The sequence below is a fragment of the Halichoerus grypus genome, chromosome 7, assembly GCF_964656455.1.
Source record: "Halichoerus grypus chromosome 7, mHalGry1.hap1.1, whole genome shotgun sequence".
Classification (NCBI taxonomy): Eukaryota; Metazoa; Chordata; class Mammalia; order Carnivora; family Phocidae; genus Halichoerus; species Halichoerus grypus.
In genome coordinates this window covers 9,514,836-9,520,835 of record NC_135718.1, presented here as the reverse complement: position 1 = coordinate 9,520,835, position 6,000 = coordinate 9,514,836, and the positions used below count along the sequence as shown (strand labels likewise).

General features: G+C 46.0%; 1 protein-coding gene across 1 annotated transcript in view; it reads left to right on the top strand.

Annotated features, from left to right (window-relative positions):
* The first annotated feature begins 719 nt into the window (after positions 1–719).
* PLEKHA1 (pleckstrin homology domain containing A1) overlaps positions 720–6,000 on the top strand; it is a 61,442-nt gene continuing 56,161 nt past the window's right edge. The window contains exon 1 of the mRNA XM_078077027.1: positions 720–981. The gene's annotated coding sequence lies outside the window, so the exon portion shown is untranslated. The remainder of the gene's footprint in view (positions 982–6,000) is intronic.

Below are 6,000 nucleotides of genomic sequence, written 5' to 3'. Positions count from 1 at the left end.
GTCAGCTTGGGCTGCTATAACAAAATACCACAGACTGAGTAGCTTAAATTAATTTTTTTATATTTTACATTTTTAAATATTTTTAATATTTTTAACTGTATTTCTCACAGTTTTGGAGGCTGGGAAGTCCAGTTTTACTGACAAGGAAATGTGATTCAGTCCCTGGTGAGGGTTTTGCTGGTTTGCAGATGGCTGCCTGCTCCCAGAGTCTTCACCTTGTTGGGAGGAGTGGGGACAGTGAGCTCTGGTGTCTCTTCTTACAGGGACACGAATCCTATTGGGTCAGCCCCTCCCCCTCCTTATGACCTCCTTTAATTTTAATTACCTCCATAAAGGCCCTATCTCCAAATACAGTCACATTGAGGGTTGGGGCTTCAACCTATTAACTTGGTGGGGGGGGGGGCGGGGAACATAATTCGGTCCATAGCACCGTATTTAAGTTATACCTCAAAACAAAACAAAAACAGAGAAAAAAAAAATGATACCAGTGTCATTTGCTCATTGCCAGAGATTCTAATTCAATTGGTCTGCCGGTGGGGTCTTGTCCCAAGAATTTTCTTAAAGCATCTCAATGATCCTACTCTGCCCCAGGGCTTGAGACGGTAGTCCCTCTGTTATAAAGACCTCCTCTCTCTCCACCGTTCTAGGACTTGAACCTGGCAGGGGAAGCCAGCCTCCGGGCTTATGCCGGAATGCACAGACTGCGGTGCCGGATAAGGAAATCAGTGCAAAGCTCTCTTTTATCTGAAGGAAGTCGCGCATGAAGGACTGCGGCAGAGGTGGCCGTTGAGGTCTCCAGCCCCGGGGCGGTCTGGCTTGTCCCCGGGCCACTGCGCAGGCTTCTCCGCGCCCCCCTCAGCGCGCACACCTGCACGGGCTGCTCTTGGCGGGGGCCCAGGCTTAGCATCTCTTTTCAGCCTCTCCGTAGCCCCGCTGAGGAGGCAGGAAAGCCGTGATTGGAATAAGCCGCGGTGGGACTAGGTGAATAACTGTGAATGGAATTCGTGCTGGGGACTTCTGGTTCTCACAGCTGCGGGTGGGGGGACCACCATGGGAATTCTGAGTATTGTTCAGCGCTGACTGCACCTTCCATTGTTGGGCTCTAATTACAGCTTTTGTTTCAGCATAAAGTACAGTTATTAAATGCTGGCCGGAACAAAGATGTATTTACACGCCGGGGGGGCGGTGAAGCCACGCTATTTTTAGAGCTACCCTTGCTGTTTGTCTGTGATGGGGGAGGGGCTGGAGGGGGGGGGCTGCCAGCTTCTAGGTGAAAGCGAAATGTTTCTGAGGGAGGCGGACAGGATGGGAAATGATGAAGAAGCCATGGCGTCCTGATCTCGTCTAAGTCAATTTATTTCTATTTATTTACTTTTGTAGCCGGAAGGGGGTGTGGGGTGCACTTGGGAAAGCAAACTGAAGTCCCCCTGTATTATTAGTCAAGGTTCTCCAGAGAAACAGACTAATTAGGACAAACAGAGATAGATCTAGAAAGATATAGATAGAGAGCCATGAAGATACAGATGTATGAGAAAGGAGACTTACACGAATTGTCGCACGCGCCTATGGAGGCCGAGAAGTCCCATGATCTGGTCCCTGCAAGCTGGGAAGCCAGAATGGCTGGTGGTGTCTTTCAGCTTGAGTCCCCGAGCACCGACGTCTGAGGGCAGAAGAAGATGGATGTCTCCTCAGCTCAGGCAGCCATGAATTCACCTACCTCCGCCTTTTCTATTCAGGCCCTAAAAGGATTGGATGATGCCCACCCACACTGGGGAGGCAGATCTTCTTTACTCAGTCTACCGACTCAAATGTTAATCTCTACCAGAGACACTGTCACAGATACATGCAGAAATAATGTCTTACCAGTTATCTGAGCATCAGTCAAGCTGCCACATATAATCAGCCATCACATCCCCCTTACACGGGCATCCTTGGTCCTTCTGAAGGAGCCCCTCGTCCTTCCCCAGTACCATGTCCACACGATACTGCTCTGCAGCTGTACCAAACTCCCCAAGATCCTAGACCACGATGAGTACTTCCATCCCAGTCACCCTAGATATGTGTGAGGTTCACAGCAATCAAAGTAGTTCTAGAACCTACCCACTGCCCAGGTGAGAGATTCTAAATGTATCATCCGTCTTGGTCAGGCAAGCTCGGGAATTGGACTAAACTGAATAATACAGTCGTGGATATTGGTAGAGCCATTAATGTGTGCCAGACACCTCGCTAAGAGTACATATTTGCTAATATGTGTTATTTCATTTAAGACTCTTGATGAGCTGTAAAGTAGGAATTATTATCAACTCCATTTTACAGATAAGGAAATGTTGAGGCTCGGAGAAATAAGGTAAGGAGCCTAAGGTCACAGCTGGTCAGTGCAGATGGACTTCAGAGCCCTAGCTCCTTTCTAGCCTTTCCTGGGGTGGGACCCACAATGTCCACGGGGTTTGTGGTGGAAGCTGTAACTTCTGCTTCTCTTCCTCTGGGGGTCAGAGCATGGCAGCCCTCCCAAAGGCTTGAGGCATTGGTTCTTGTTGTTGAAGGCAAATACACTCTTCAGATGAACGACAAGATGGGTGAGAGAAACCAGTGGCCTTTAACTCAAGGAGGAGCTTGGCTAGAGTGCGACAGGTGAGTTGCAGTGGTCTGAGGAGGAATTCCCATAGGCTGAGGAGTAAAGTCCAAGATGGACTCATTCCCAGATCCTCTCCCAGATTTGTCTGGAAGAAAGAGCCTTTTACCTTCTAGAATGTTCCTCTACTTAGCTACCCAGCTGTGGCCCTGGATAAGCACGTTGGCTTCAGAAAATCTTCCTTTTCATGTTTTCATGCCACATTGGAGCAAGAGATCACATGTTTGGATGATAGCAGGCATTCTGTGCTCCACAACTTTAGGGTTTACCAGCATCCCAGACCTGCTACATGTGGTCAGGATAATTAAAGTATGACCTTACTGGGGTGTGTGATGGGGCTGGAACCTCACCAGACCCCAGAGATCATAGGGGGTGCTGAGGAATTTTAGGAGTCCTATGGAATAGGGGTCCTAAGGCAAGATATACCTGGTCCTCCTCCCTAAAAATCTTGGAGGCAATTATCTCCCCTGATCCCCACTTTTGGGGTTGGTTGCTGACCTGTTCTGAAATCCTGTTCTCACACCTCTGTGAGCATGACTTGTGGCCAAGTCCCTCATAGCTCCTCCCTGAAGGATTGCTCTCCAGCCTAGGGACACAAGAATGAGCTCCAGAAGGAGCATCCAGTCACCTGATCTGTATTCTGGGCAGGTCACTCAATCCCACCCCACCCTGGGTAATTACTGAGACTCATCGTTCCTATCGCTTGGCTGAAGCCCAGTGCGTGGGAAGGCCGGGAGGGCCAGCCTTCTGACTCCTCAACCAGAACAGCAACCCTATCAACTGCTGCGAGTTTCATTTTTACACTAAAAAACAGGGAAGAGCTGTTTTTCACTCTCTGCCACCCAGTTTCTGGAAGGGACGCAACAGAAACAAAGCTAGGTTTGCAGAGTGTTTGGTTCATGTTTAATTCTTATTCTATCTTGGTTCTGATTTCTAGTGAGAACAGGGGTTTACTTCTGGAGTCGCTTCTTCTGTTGACTTCTGATTCTGACTGTCCATGAAGCAGGCTGGTGGCCTTCATCATTGAACAAATATTGCTGTCCTAGGCACTGAAGATACAGCGATGAACAAAACAGATTAAAAAAAACCTACAGGTTTCACTGTAGTGTGACATGCAGAAAATAAACAAATAAGTAAGATATATAATGTGTAGGAAAGCGATCATTGTTAAGGAGAAAAATATAAAGCAAGGAAGGAAGACCTGAAGTGTCCGTGAGGGGAGGTCAAAGATTTCAGAGGTGACACGTGCTCAGTAAATTTCTGTGTGATTTTGGGCCAGTCATGTGACTTGTCTACACTGCTCTACTTCGTGTTGTCAAAAGGGTTAATTCTATGTGGAGGATCCAGGGTCCTGCATGTAAGCATATGGAAGGGACTTGATAAATATTTTCGAATGCAACATCAAAGTGCTTTACACGCTCAAGGTGTGATGAGGAGGTGGAGAGTGATGTTTTAAAGGTAAATTGCAGATTCTTGAATTCAGACTCCTCCTTTTCTTCAGATGACAAGTAGCCATGGAATATTCCAGCATTCCTCGGTGCTGTCTGTGGGTCCTGAATGTTCTGGGTTTGTTCTCAGACTGTAATTTCAACAAGGGAATATTCCACATACTTCTTCTTTAAAAAAAAAAAAACACAAAAAAACAAAACTAAGAGCACTGTTATGTAATAATCTCTCCATCCAAAAAAAGGCTGGATGAAAAGGACAGAGAGGAGTATTATTATGGTTGTTATTATTATTATTATTATCATCATCATTATTATTTTGGTCACTGCATTTATTGGCTGACCCTGAGCCTTCCGTATAGAAGGGTGTTAACAGGTTCTATTTATACTGCAACCTCAACGGAGCCCTGGGATTACCTGGCTGTGTATCTTTGGCCAATTTGAATCACTTTCCTGGCTCTCCTCATTGTCTGTACATGTGGCTCTCAATATCAAACAACCCTTGGGGCTTGTTAGACCAAAAACACAAAGGAATAATTTAAAATCAGTCAGTCAATAATGTCCTGCCCAGAGTGAATGAGAGGCTCTCTGCTTCAGAGGTCTGATCTCTGGGCTAGGGTTTCCAGATCAAATACATGCTAAATTTGAATTTGAATTTCAGGTAAACAGGAGTTTTTGTTTGTTTGTTTTTGGTTTAAGTATGTCCCAAATATCCCACTTAGAATCTTCTAGGATTCCAGAGCTGGAGACTCCCTCCAGACCCTCTAGTCAGGGAAGGCAAGCTCAAATGTCTAGAGGAATCGGAAAGGTGATATCTGGATTTTTATGTGAAATCTTACTATTTTTATTTATTTTAAAGATTTTACTTATTTATTTGAGAGAGAGAGAGCACGCTCAGGCAAGCTCATGAGTGGGGCGGTGGGTGGGGAGGGCAGAGGGAGAATCTGATTACTGCCCCTCCCCTCCCAGCTGAAAGGGGAGCACTACACAGGGCTCGATCCCAGGACCCTGAGATCATGACTGGAGGAGCTGAAGGCAGACGCTCAACTGACTGAGCCACCCAGTCACCCCGAAATCTTTCTATTTTTAAATGTTAGCCACACAGTTTAAAAAAGAAACCCTAAACCAACTGTTTGAACCAAAGGAAACAGTGCTCTGGCCAGTTTAGAAACTATCATCAGGCCAAACGCTTTCAACCATTATATGGATGAAGAAATGAAGCTTCAAGAAGATAGGTGTTAGCAAGGCTACACAGCTAAGGTTTCTCAAAAGATAACAGAACCATCCTCCTGGAAATGTTGAAAATGAGCAGTCTGAAAGAGCCAGGACAGGAGCATTCCATGGAAGATGTATTCACCTCCAACAGCTTATGGGGCCTCTGAGAACATTCTTTAAGTTCAGCACTTGAAATCACTGAGAGTCAAGAAAGACAAAGTGTCAGCCTCTGCCTGAGGTCACACAGGTATGTCTCCACAGGTAAGTGTAGGGCTGTTTTCCACTTCTCCTTTGATTCAGATGAGATAATATCTTTAGGATCCTAATAAACACAAACTCCAAATCCAATTTCCTGCCTCATAACCAGAATGAAGTCAGGAGGCCAGCCTGAGTGCCCAGACTTTTAACCTAGTTTACAAATAAAGATAAGTAGTCAGGATTCTGCCATGTAACCAGGTCATGGCATTTACCTTGTGTTTTCTGTCTCAGCCGCTGTGCGGCCTGTCCTACCACTGGACATTGACTTGTCTCCTCTACATTTTCACATAGGAAGGATGTTCTGAAAGGTGTTGATAAAGATCTCGAAGGGTGCAGGATGTGACCTAAAGCTGCGCATGGGGAAGGGAAAGAAGGACACAGACAGAACAAATATTTATTGAGAGCCTAATGTGTGCCATGCACTGTGGAGGGTGTGGCATATAATTCTTT